The following is a 13,223-nucleotide window of genomic DNA, read 5'->3' as shown; positions in this document are numbered from 1 at the left end:
AACGTTATAAACAAAAGTTAACGACCTTTTGTATCACATTTGTCTTCCAGAAATATGATGACATGTTTTGGCTTGGCCCTGAATGATCTGACATCATTTATCAATGTTTTGTTACTCTGACAAATATTGTTGGGCAGGTGATATAACCTCATCCTTTGGTTTCCATATTCTTGTCTCAAACCACAAACTGGATATAAAAAGTGGACGGAGTCATCAATTATTCTGATTTCAATGATGCAGAATATGTAACGTTATTCGTGCGCAGGTCAGTTCTCCTAAACTGGAACAGCACCTCAACCTCCAAGTTAAGTATGAATAATCATCTGCAACAGTAAAAGTATGATTTTCAGAGGATGCTTCTTTAAAAATGATTGACTCCCTACAAGTCCATCACTGGGAGCACAGCATGTGTTTGAAGTCAACCAAGCATGGATTTATTTATGGTGTAAAGTCCTGATTACATACAGTCTAGATAGAAATATGACACTCTGCTTTTCTGTGACTTGAATGCTCACCGAGAGGAAATAAATAATTTGACAGTCAAAATGCACACAAAGCCTAACGCTCAGGTTACTATTGGATGTCTTTTTTTTAGGTGCGATGGGAAGCGCAGCTTTTTAAAATCCTGGCACCAGCTGTGTCAAGCTACCCGCAGACAGACGAAGCAGTACCGGCATTGAGCAAATGTACCTTTCAGAATAAATTGTGATTGAAAATTATACATCGGCACAATATATGCAAACATAATATATTTTTTTATGAATCACCTGTAGGTGCTTTATTTATACAAGTTCTTTTGAATGACACATTGAGAAGAATATAATGCATTAGTAGAAATAATTTAAAGTATTGTGTTAAATGTATATATTAATGTTTTTAAGTTTGCCGCATCGGTTTTGAAATGTCTTCTTGCTCTTTCTGAAAAGCTGAACATTTACATTTACATTTACTGCATGGGAAGAAATGGTATAATGTTTCAACCTTTCAGTAATATTCACCAGCTGGTTGCCAACATTATTTATTCATTTTCGACAGTGATATAGTGAGAGACATGAATAATAATAATTATTAAAAATAAAAAAATAATAATAATAGTAATAATAATAATAATAATAATAATAAAAATAATAATGGATTCCATTTGTAAGGCACTCTTCATCCAATAATCTCAAAGTGCCACAGAGCCAGTACATGGACCATAACCTGGGACTAGAGTTCAAAACATGACGAACTTGTTCTACTGCGCCAGTAAGTCATTATTGAGAGGTTTATTCTGGCAAGAAAAACACACTAACCGGAAGTGTACTCCGTGTCCGGCAATTGGACTAGTCCCGCTGGTGTACAACACCGAGGAGTGGAAGACACACCTCGGCTGTCATGTGAGCAACAGGTCGCTGGAGTGAAGCGCCGTGCCGAAATTCATGGGTGAATCGACCTGCGGGGATACCTTTGGGACTTCCACTACCGACACACTGAGGATACGAGCCTGGAGACCTCCAACGGGACTGCTGCTCTTTTTTTTAATTTCCATTCATGGACTCTCCCGTGTGAGTAGCTGACAGACGCACTGTCCTACCTGAGCGTGAGTACACGACCGAGCGCCTTTACCGGAGAATGTGGAAACGTAGAAACGGCTCATAATTTGTGACTTTCGGCTCGCTCTTCCGGGGGAATGATTCATTTAGTTCGGTTTGCCCTCTGGGATTGTTAAGAGTCGCTTAACCCGCGGCTGTAACTTCATAGACGATAGAGGTGCAACAGGTAACGTGTGCAAGGCCTTGAGCGACGGTGTTGTGCTCCAATTTACTCAATGCAATGAATATGGATTTAAAATATTTGTCTGTCAGATAAAATGTACACTTTAATCCCTAAAAATATTTCAATAGGTTTAGCTTGATTGACAGTTCAATTGTGACTATATATATATATATATATATATAAAATAAACACACACACATATATATATATATGTATAGAATATATATACAAATATACGTGTGTGTGTATATATATATATATATATGAGTTGTTTATATATTTAGATATTATATATATATATATATATATCTGTACATAGAGACGAGGAACATCAAAGATGAGATGAAGCTGTCCCAGTTTTACAGTGGACAGGCTCATTTATTTTGCCCACCAACTTGAGCAGAACAATCTTGTGCATCAAGTTTCCCTTAGGAGTTTCACAACGGCGCATGTGAACTTGTATAGTTTTATATAGTTATACAAGTGTATCCCTCCTCTCATCTTCCATGTTTATTTCCTGCGTGCAGCAAGTGGTTTCGCGTCCACTAGGATTCGAAAACCCAGTTAGCCGAGACTCCAGTCCAATAGAAACAAAGCATCCACCGGTCCCACACACGACCAGTGAGTGAGTTTGAATAGTTACCTTCACATGGTTTATGGATTTTTGGGGTAAACAAGCATCAAGAAGAACAATTGTTGCTGAATGTGAGAGTTGGAAGCAGCTTGGTCAGCATGAAGGGCTTACAGGTCAGAGGTCCAGGACTTGGGCAAATCCTTGAATGCTGCTTTTTAAACAGGGGTTATTGTCGAAATAATAAGCTTGTTATCTTGTTGCTGCTGATTCTACATAATAGCTTTTACTAAATCTGTAATGTATTGTACAGGAAGTTTCATATAGTCTATCGTCTTGATTTGTTTTATGTTTGTGGCCTCCATAGAGACTCCTTTGTGTCCACGAATCACAACTTAACAATCACAATTATATGTAGAATGTCCCTTTTGTTCCATTTATGCTTTGAACTGCACTGACTATTGCATGTTGTCCTTTTCCTACTTATCTGTACCACCATGATGATGCTGGTGGGAGAAGGACCACGAAAAAAGAAAGCCCTTACACAAGCCAACACTTCCTGGAATGAATGGTTGACTTATAAGGGGGTGTCAGGAGGGGTAGAAGCAGCAAGACAAAAATACACCAGGGAGCCAAAGCGTCATTGGCTGACCAGTTTGCTGCTGTCAGAGGAGAAAAGCCAAGTAGAGACGGCGTTCCTGTTGGCTGTTCTACAAATGCAGATGCACGTGCATCCTTCAGATGGTTAACGTCTGATTCAACAACGCAACGCGTCTAATGCTGCAGGAACAAGTTGCACCCCAAAATAAAGGAAGTTATACCTACTTTAAAAGGAGTCCGACAATATCGACAAAACATTTCAGAGATGGAGAGAAAGTGTAACGCAAATAGTTTTAGCTTTCTGCTAACCGTACCCAAAGGCTCACGGCTTCGACTAGACATTTAAAGCTTAAAAAAGAATTGGTATGATGTCTGTATGTTTTGGCGTAAAAATTATATTTTCCCAAGCTTTTGCTAAAAACCTTTCCACGTGACCTGACGTAGGTTGTTCCACGATTACGTTCCACATAAATTGACTTGCCCATCAGGGTATTACATACTTAGACTGCACACAATAATGTAAACAAACTAACCGTTTGATACCCCAGCAACTCCTGTGTTGTGCCAGGTTAGATGGAGAGTGTGTGGTAAAGTTTTGTATGATACTATACTTCCACTATAAATAAGATTTCTTTGTATTAATTTGGTGTATGGTTGGCTGTTCATTTTCTTTTTGGACAAAGTGTGTGGGATGTAGCGCCACAACAACTACTTGCATATTATAAGTAATCCAGGCCCCGACAATGTGCGGTGTTAATATGGTGCGGTTTAAGGGATTGATTTCTAGGGCTCGCATGCACCAATTTAAGCCTCTCGGCACAAGCAAGCATATGGCCGTGTATTGTTCAAGCCAAGCTACTGCAGTCTTTGTCGTAAGAGTGAGGCCTGACTCATATGCACATATTGTTTTTGAGTCATTTATGTTTCACAGTGCACATCTTCTTAGAGTTAGTAGCGATACGCTTATGAATATATATATATATATATCATATTCATATCAATTGGATACATTTCATGTTCCACATGTATCAGGATTTTTTAGTCTGGATTGGAACAAAGCAAAACCCAGTTCACTGCACTGAACATCGATTTGATTATATGGAATGTAACTGTTTTGTTATGTCAGCTGGTAGGTTTGTTGGTTAGATTGTGTTTTGCCGTTCAATTTCAACTAATGTGATTTGTCAATACAGAAACCAAAAATGGATATATATATATATATATATATATACAGGGGTGGACATAACTGGTACGCATGGGCGAAAATAATCAACAATGCGTAATGCCACTTGTGTTACTTCGCGCTTTTGCGTACTTGACCGATCTGATGTTGATCGTCTCTACACAACAGCATGTCATTTCTGTCTCTACGTGTTCTCGGCTCTCCGTCTCGCGCACCGCAGAGTTCCGATGCCGGCGTGTGCGTGCACATCAGGACGATATATATATATATTGTTGAAAGACTTGAGACTTACAATACAGTTTGATATTTTGGCCCAATGCAACATTTACATGTCAAGTCTCTGAATGTTTAACATGAAATCTAATGAAAGCATTTTACCAACATATTCTGTATTCATTCATCCCAAGATGAAAAGGTAGCATCAACTCATATTTTTACATTGAAACGTAATAGTTTGTGCATTTATCTTTTTCTGTAGTTCCCTTTTCCAATACTAACAATAGCTATCATTGCACGTGGTTATGCTGCTGATATCAGCAATGCCAATGGGACTACAGATGAAAAATAGCCTCTTGGCTAACTCTGGCACATTTACTGCAATGTTTTTATCAATGTGCACTGTCCGTTATTAAATAAACCATTTAAAAAAAATTAAGACGGTGTTACTTTCCATTTACAGTCATTTCGGTTTTATTGGTGTTTACCACACATTTGGACGTCCACTTCCCATGATCCCAACAAAAGTAGGAATCAACAACATGCCCTTTCTAGTAAAACTGTGATCAAAGTGTGATAGGGTAGATCCTTAAAAGAAGGAATCATTAAGTCCAGTCCATTTATGAGACTGAATTTCTTGAATGGCAGACCGTTGTTTCATTACCCATATTTTAGCACTGCCTCTAGCTTTGATAAATATCATAAGCCTAGCCTGTGAGAACCTTGTGTTTTATTGTACTCATTATTTTAGTTTTGTACTTTCAAAAGAAAGGTGTTCCATTTTGAGAGATTCTTTTTTTCCAAGAGCTTTTTAGATTAAAACCTGTCTGTTCTCTAAATATGAAGCGAGAGCCAAAAGGCCATTGGCTAACAATAGCATAAAGGCTAAATACTGCTACGGCTGGCTCTGTTAAAGAATGTGCCTGCCAACACCATTAAAGCCATATAAATAAGAGTATTTACGATAGTTAAAACCATTCATTGTCATTTGTGTTTGTGTACAAATGAAACGAACAAGAAACAACGTGTTACGCTAAGCTCGCTAATCACTTCCTGGCTACAGCAAGAACTCACAGACATGAGGGTGCTATCAAATCTTCTCTTCTCATTTAACTCTGGGGAGGAAATGTGATGCTGCTGTCATTGAATAAACCTTTCATTGGTGTGTGTGTGTGTGTGTGTGTGTGTGTGTGTGTGTGTGTGTGTGTGTGTGTGTGTGTGTGTGTGTGTGTGTGTGTGTGTGTGTGTGTGTGTGTGTGTGTGTGTGTGTGTGTGTGTGTGTGTGTGTGTGTGTGTGTGTGTGACCAGTTCAGTCCAGCTGAAGAACACGGCAGCCATGTCTTGTCGTGTACAGTGTTAACCTTGAAAGAACACATACACTCTAAACAACAGTATAAGACCTGCTGTTGGGCTTTAATTGTCACAAAGGCAGAAATAAAAGTTTGTATTTGACCTTTATGGATCATAGTTTAACATTACTATGAATGTCAAATTAAAAAAACCTTTTGAGCAGTAAATATCTCAAATGATCCTGTGGAGTCTCTGACCACTCGCAGCGCTTCAGAGCCACGTCGTTACGAGCTGCTTTCTGTTTTGTCTGTAACAATTCAAGCAAACAAAATACTGAACAAAGGGTCTTGCTAAATGTTCTATGAGGAATGAATTGACGTGTTTGTTTGTGCTTTTTTGTGAGGAACAGAGTATAAACAACCTTTTAAAGAACCATCGCACTCTTTCTGACAGTCATATATCTTTTTCTTTCTTTTCTTTGCACTTGCATTACAAAAGAAGCTTGTGCGTTTAGCCTCGTTTCTGTACATTACATAAAGACCCACTGCAGTGTGCTGTGGTCTCCCACCCAAGGGAATAACATGCAGATGAGGAGTCGTCTGCTCCCTTTACGAGTCCCTTATCTGTGGATCAAATATGGGTGTGCTTTTCGCAGCTGTGGGCCAGCCTGATGTGGTCGAGATATTCAAGCAGAAGTTCCCCTCCGGAAAGGCTGTTTGCAATGAGAGCGCGGTGGTTACTGTTTTATATTTAATCTTTGTTCATTTTGAAAAAAACATTTTGGAAATGTGGAGAAGAAAAAAAAGTAAATGTCTTTTTTAAATAGGTCAAATTATGCCAGAAGGTGCACTATGAGTGACATTGCACACAATATCTTGAAATATTTCCAACATATTTATTGGAACAAGAGGAAGGATGAAAGCATTTGAAATGTGTCAGATTGGAATTACTTCTGTATTTATCATCTTTCCATTATTTCTGTGTGTTTAGTGGATCCCTATAATTAAACTAATAGTGCAGGACATCTCATTTCAAAACTTACATATTGATATGCAAATGAACTCATTCATGACACACAGAATTTCCCGTTAATTACTCAGTTTCCTAATGCAGACTATTTTGCCTCGTCATCACCATTCACATCTATACAACCGATTTATTTTACTACACCACATTTCTTTATGTAAAAAAAATAACAAGAATGTTCCCCATAGATCTAGCCTCTATGTTTCATCATCTATCATAATTGGTGAAAACTGCTTTTATGTTTTTTACATAAAAATGAAAAATAAATATTGCAAGTTCCACTTTTTCTGATATCGTGCAGCCTTAAATAAAACAATTCTTCAGATGGCTGAGATGACCCTGATGTTGTTGTTGTAGCAGTAATCTAAAAAACTAAGGATGCAGTGTAAAGACAGGATGCTGAGTGAGTCATGGGAGGAAGTCGGCAAAATGCCTTTGTAACCCTTCTTCTGCACCGAGATGCCATGACACTGACCAAAGTAGATTTGCGTGAATTCATCGGTTGTTTGAAGAAACTCCGACTCCTGAAAGCAAACTCGGTTCTCTCGGCCCCACACAAGCTTTCCTTCAAACCAACAACGTAAAGATTGGAGGAGCCATTATAGAAACGGATGAACTCTCAGACTGTTCATTTTAAAATCAAACTAAATTTGATTTTAAAGTTGAATCCAAACAACACACTCATGCATTGTCGTGAAAACCATTGTCATTGTGGTTCATTCAGGACTTTGTGGTCCACTTTGTCCCACTCTAGTGTGATTCAGTAGATTCAACTTCCCGACTTTCTAGCTGTTCGTACTTCTGGTTTCATAAGAAATAGCTGTGGCCGGAGATGGTCGGCAGCGCCGCGTTTCCCTGCAAAGACTGCACACTGCAGTCGGATTAAAATTCCCCGCATTTACAAACCAAATAATCTGCAACGGTGTTCTCTGCACCTCGTCTGACTGTATTTTTCTCTCCTCACCAGTTCTGTCTCTCCGTGGGCCGTCACTCTGGGCTTTTCCTCTCGCTCTCTGCATCTAGTCCTTCTAAGCAGGAACTTGGTGACTCAGCTTTAATCCCTCTCTCAGACGTGTATGCACACCTACACACACACATCCACAGACTTCACACAACTTAAGATCTGTTATGTTGTAAGGGATAACTTATCAAACATACATGTGACATCTCATCTATAAACCTGAGCAAAACAAACTGCAAAATACTTCTCGTGGCCCTAACTATCGCCAAGAAAACAATCCTCGTGAACTGGAAATCAAGGAATAACACACATATCTCACACTGGAAAAATTTAATGTCAGAATATATTTCAATGGAACAACTCACCTCATCTATCATTTACAATACAACAGAACACCACGACATCTGGTCATCATTCACTATATTTTTACAAACATGACAACACTCCTCTTATTTATTAGTTAATTCATAAATGCACACGCACACACATATACACATGTACACATGCATCTGTCTCTTTCTTCTTCTCCTTCTAATTATTATTATGTTTGTTTAGTTTTTTTGTTTTCTTTTGTTTTTCTTTCAGAAATACTCTGACTTTATGATGTTATGGCCATTATTTTGTCGTCTGCATTGTTTATTGTCCTCTAGGTGTTATGTCTATGTATTGTCTTTTGTCTTATAATAAAATTATTTAAAAAATAAATAAATAAATAAATTAAAAAAAACATACATGTGACCAACACAGGGCCTCCATTTAAGTCTTTCTGCACGGTGCTTTTTTTGAGTTATGACTTTAATGAAAGATACTTTTAACTCTTTATTTGTCTCTAAGCATTGTAATAGAGAACCCAACAGCTATGTCAGTGATCTTTGTGTGCTGCTTGAGAGCAAAGTGCATATCCAATTTCCTACAACTAACCCAACCCATCGGGGTTATATAAAAAAAAATGCAGCAGGGGGGGAAGAAAAAACCCCAACTCATCATGGAAATTAACTTTTTTTTGCACTGCTCACAATCTTTGTCTTTGTGAAAAAGGCATTTCCAAAACACCATGGCAGGCTCCATGCTTTGAGCCTCTGCATCCATTCTACAGCTACTTACTGCCTCGCTCCTTGTCTCCCCATGTTCGACCGAGCTATAGAAGCTTCCTGGCTTGTATCGATTTCCTGGGGTGCCGTGAATTCGCCCCGACTGTCATTCCCACCCTGAAGAAGTTAAACCAACTAGCTGGGACTACATTTCGCATTTAATCTCCTATCGCCGTCCATTGGAGCCGTTGTCCAAATACATAGGTTTCAGGTAGGCCTCAACTCAAGACCCAATCTCAATGAAATGGGGGTGAGGCCACTTGATTCTGATTCCAGCAAAAAAGCATTTATTTGTAAGAACCCCCCCTCACACCAATGCTAGATTTGCAAAGTCTAAATGACATCTCAATTTTTGTATGTGGACATATCCACATCCGCAACAAATCTTAACAATATCTCCACACAGTCTCCTCCTCCCCGTTGCAGCCCTTTGGCGAGGATTCCCATAAAGTCTAAAGATAATTTTTATTGTTTGAAATAACTCTTGTTCTAATAAGAGAAGCAGTTCAGACTCCCGCAGTGTTGCATCCCTGTTTTAAAGTGCGCTGATGGAACTGATTATTGTTATGGCACAGCCCAGTTCCCTCAAGTCAAAAGGCTGGACATGGTAATTATGACAGTAGATCACTATCTGACCCTGACTGTGAATGTAATGTGTATCCTCAACGGTCTTGTTTACCCTGGCCTCTGGAAATAAAAAGTGTTTTATTCCCCAAAAATTGTAAAAGTAGGCAATTTTTTGTCTTCGTTGTGAATTTATCACTTAGCCTGTAGCCCAGTGACACATTTGTCCTGCTCTACTTGTCACCTGTATGCTCCAGTTCCTTGTACCTCAGGCACTCTGGTAAGATGACTCCATGCTGCGTGACGTTATAACCATCACCTTCAACTTCCCGACACGTCTTGTTTGACTTCTGACGAAGGGCTCAATTATGCGGCTAAAACATTCTTTCCTGATATTGAAAATCATATTTATCATGATGAAGCACATAATAATTCAGGTCAATAAAAAATAGTTTATGAAATAACAAGTAAAGCTTCTTTTTCAATTATTTGAGAAAACAGCCAGCCTGGAAGGGTTGAACAAATAAGGAACACAAATGTGCTAATATATCCGCTCCAGTGGTGTTGGTCGGTGTATTTTTGACTGTTTACTGGAGCCTTTATGCTAAGATAGGTTTGAACACACATTTCTGTATCAACGGGTAGGCAGGTGCACTGAGCTCCTGGCCTTAACATCTAATCTGCAATCTCTTTCACTTGCATATCAATAAATGCTGTTAAGTATCCTGTTACTTCTGAGAGGTTCTTACACCTCCATTCTGGACACTTGAAGCTACTGAAATAGCTGACTTGATTAACAAGTCATCTCTTCAGCGTTCAGAAATAGACATACATTCTATGAATGTCCAGCATTGATAGGAAGACATGGTATAGTGGGGCCCTAAGGGTCCAGTGGAGACACGACTAGGAAGCAGTACGTTGGAAAAATGAATTCAAAAGCAGATTGTAATCAAAATATTTCTTCTTGATGATGTGTAGGAGATGAGATCGGCGTAAATAAAAGTACATGTATACAGTCAAAAATGTTAGTTGACTAGTAAGCATTAGACTTTCTCGTTGGTGACATTTTGATGGACAGGGTCATTTAAATGTTTTAATTATAATAAGACATGATGGTAAAAAGAAGATGTTGACCTTTTCATGACCTTGACTTTTGACCCGATCGATCCCAAAATTGAATCAAATGGCCCCCGGATAATAACCAATCATCCCACCAAATTTCATGCGATTCAAGAAGATGTTGACCTTTTCATGACCTTGAACTTTGACCCGATCGATCCCAAAATCTAATCAAATGGTCCCCGGATAATAACCAATCATCCCACCAAATGTCATGCGATTCGGTCTAACACTTTTTGACTGATGCGAATAACACGCATGCACGCATACAAATACACGGCGATCAAAACAACAACAATGTAACAAATGGCAACGTGAAAGAGGTCGAGGATCATCAGCTGAGTCTGCAGGGGCCGTGATGCTTCCCTGACTTCAGGGTAAACTCCCTACATGAGCTGCGGGGGGCTGCAAACCCAAAACAGTTCGTACAGCAGGCAGACGTAGGATGCAATGCTGCATCTGATGACTCTACAGGCATGTTTACCTTCGCATTGAAAATGCGGAAGGTTATGTTTTGATCGCCATTTATTTATTTGTATGCGTGTTACTCGCATAACTAAAAAAGTATTAAACCGAATCGCATGAAATTTGGTGGGATGATTGGTTATTATCCGGGGACCATTTGATTCAATTTTGGGATCGATCGGGTCAAAGGTCAAGGTCATGAAAAGGTCAAAATCTTCTTTTTACCATAGCGCGGTCAATTTGTATCCAATTGGCATGCAACTAATGCCAAAATGTTCATAATTCAATGCCCAATCTTATGATATGCAAAGGTATGCACTCTACCGAGTGCCTGTTCTAGTTTCTTCTGTTTTCATTGCTCTGACCGTGTTCGGTCTGTTAGCCTTCGAGCGTCTCCCTTGACCTCTCAGCTGAACGCCCTCCAAGCACACTCGCTGTTGTAATCCTATCAGGCATTCAGTTGTGCTGGAGGGTGGAGGGGGAAATCTTTGTTGTAGTGTTACGAGAGACGCGTACGTGAACCGATTCGGTCGCCTCGGGTGGGAGACGGAAAGAAAAGGCACGCCGCAGTCTTCTCGTGTAGGGGAAACCGGGGGAGGAGAGGAGGGGGAACGGGAATGAGACGGGAGAGGAGAGATGGAGAGGAGGGGGGGGAAAGGTTTGAGGTGCGAGCCGGCTCACACCGGGTACTTTATTGAGGGAAATAATCGTGCTCTAAGGACAGACGTGTAGCAAACTGTCGTAAAAGCACGTCGGCGGCGCCCAGGCGCAGCGCGTCACCGCGCGCTGCTAACCTGTCGCACTGGAGAGGACACGGGTCCACGGGTCACGATGCCCGGCCTCTCTTCTGACGAACGGCCCCGGTCACGGTATCCTCGCCTTACGCTTCGAGGGGGAGAGGAAACTCGGCGAGGCGAAGACCGAGTTAAGGGGGAGAGGAGGCGGAGATCAGTAACTCCCTCTATATGATTCTGCGATCGTTCGGGCCTGATGAGCGACGCGCGTGCACCTCGACAGTGGTTGCTGTTTGGCTCGGCGCGCGACACCCCTAGATGATGTCAGATCGATCTCCGCGGAGAGAAACGCTGTGTATTCAATTATCTGGTCTCCTCCCAGCCCGCTCTGAGGGTACAAGGCTCGTAGAGCGGCTGGCGGGACACTTACTAATATTCTTATTCTTAGGACAAACTCCGCGACGAGGACTCTGTGTTACGAGTCCCTCTCTTGGTCCCCGAACCAACCACGGCTCGGCGGAGAGACGGAGGTCTACCGGCTGCAGCGATATCTCTCTTTAGTACAAAATGTCAGTTACCAGTGTGTGAGGAATCAGTATGTGCCCTGAGTGACGGAGGTCAGTGGGTGTAGCCATGTAGATGTCGCTCAGACTCACCTCGGGGGCGGTGGGGGTCCGCTCTCGGGTCTCCGCCTTTGGTCTCCTCGGGTGGGTCGACAGGTGAAGAAATAGGACTCACAAAAAAGTAGGTCCACGAACCGAATGTAAAGTTTAAGACTGCAAGGCCGCCAAGTATTTTATTCAAAAAAGGAAGAAAGAAATAAACAAAGTACAATTATAAGTGAGTTCCCTCTCGGGAGCCTGACGCAAAAGTCACAAGAACTCAAAAAACTCTTTTTCTTCAGCCTGTCCGTCACCTTTATACCCTCGGCTCCTCCCACTTTTACCGGATATCCGTCCCCCTCTTTGGGGTGCTGATGGGGGGTTCATCCCCCCCCCCTCTCTTCCTGAGAGGTTCTGGAGAGACTCTCTGTTCCACTTCAAAGAGGGGGACCGTTGTCTTAGCTGGTTTAGATGAGCTCGGTCACCTCGGTGACCTGTCTCCGGGTCTCTCCTCTTATCTCTCAGGCACTTAGGGTACCCTCTTTATGATCCTTTCAGACCTGGTGAGACTTACCGATGCCAGTGACATCAAACACACTCTAACCGGGGGTCAGGATACAGAACATATTGGGAGACATATATTACATTATCATATCAAAGACCATTGATCTACAGGCAGGTTAACACACATGAATCCAGGCTTGTGTTTATTCACTTCGTAGTAACATCCTCTCTGGCCCATTTGGTCAGGATATGGGCTCCTGAACACACAATCAACCAGGTCTTCATTTGAATATCACAAGAGGTGCCATGGTTACCTCTCGTGTCGAGCCGGTTGTAAACGCCTCCGCTGACCCCTCAGGACCCGTGTTCTGTCACACCTGGCCCTCTGCTTATCGTCCCAGCGATGGCCTCGACGCTTTCATTTGATCTTACAGCCACTCTCCCCGTCGGTCGGCCTGATGGATGCCTTGTTGCTTTCCTGTTGTTGTAGTCTAATGGAACTGGGGTCCCCTTTGATCTGTTTTATTACTCACATTCCG

At 41.3% G+C, this 13,223-nt stretch overlaps 1 protein-coding gene across 11 annotated transcripts in view; it reads left to right on the top strand.

Moving 5' to 3' along the window:
* Positions 1 to 1,395: 1,395 nt before the first annotated feature.
* Positions 1,396 to 13,223, top strand: part of mical2b (microtubule associated monooxygenase, calponin and LIM domain containing 2b) — a 53,270-nt gene continuing 41,442 nt past the window's right edge. For 10 of the 11 annotated variants that reach the window (XR_008832031.1, XM_056416597.1, XM_056416594.1 and 7 more), the window contains exon 1: positions 1,396 to 1,582. The gene's annotated coding sequence lies outside the window, so the exon portion shown is untranslated. The remainder of the gene's footprint in view (positions 1,583 to 13,223) is intronic. The other variant, XM_056416592.1, reaches the window with a different exon arrangement.

The sequence above is a fragment of the Pseudoliparis swirei genome, chromosome 6 (assembly GCF_029220125.1).
Source record: "Pseudoliparis swirei isolate HS2019 ecotype Mariana Trench chromosome 6, NWPU_hadal_v1, whole genome shotgun sequence".
Lineage (NCBI taxonomy): Eukaryota > Metazoa > Chordata > Actinopteri > Perciformes > Liparidae > Pseudoliparis > Pseudoliparis swirei.
This window is presented reverse-complemented; position numbering and strand designations above follow the sequence as displayed.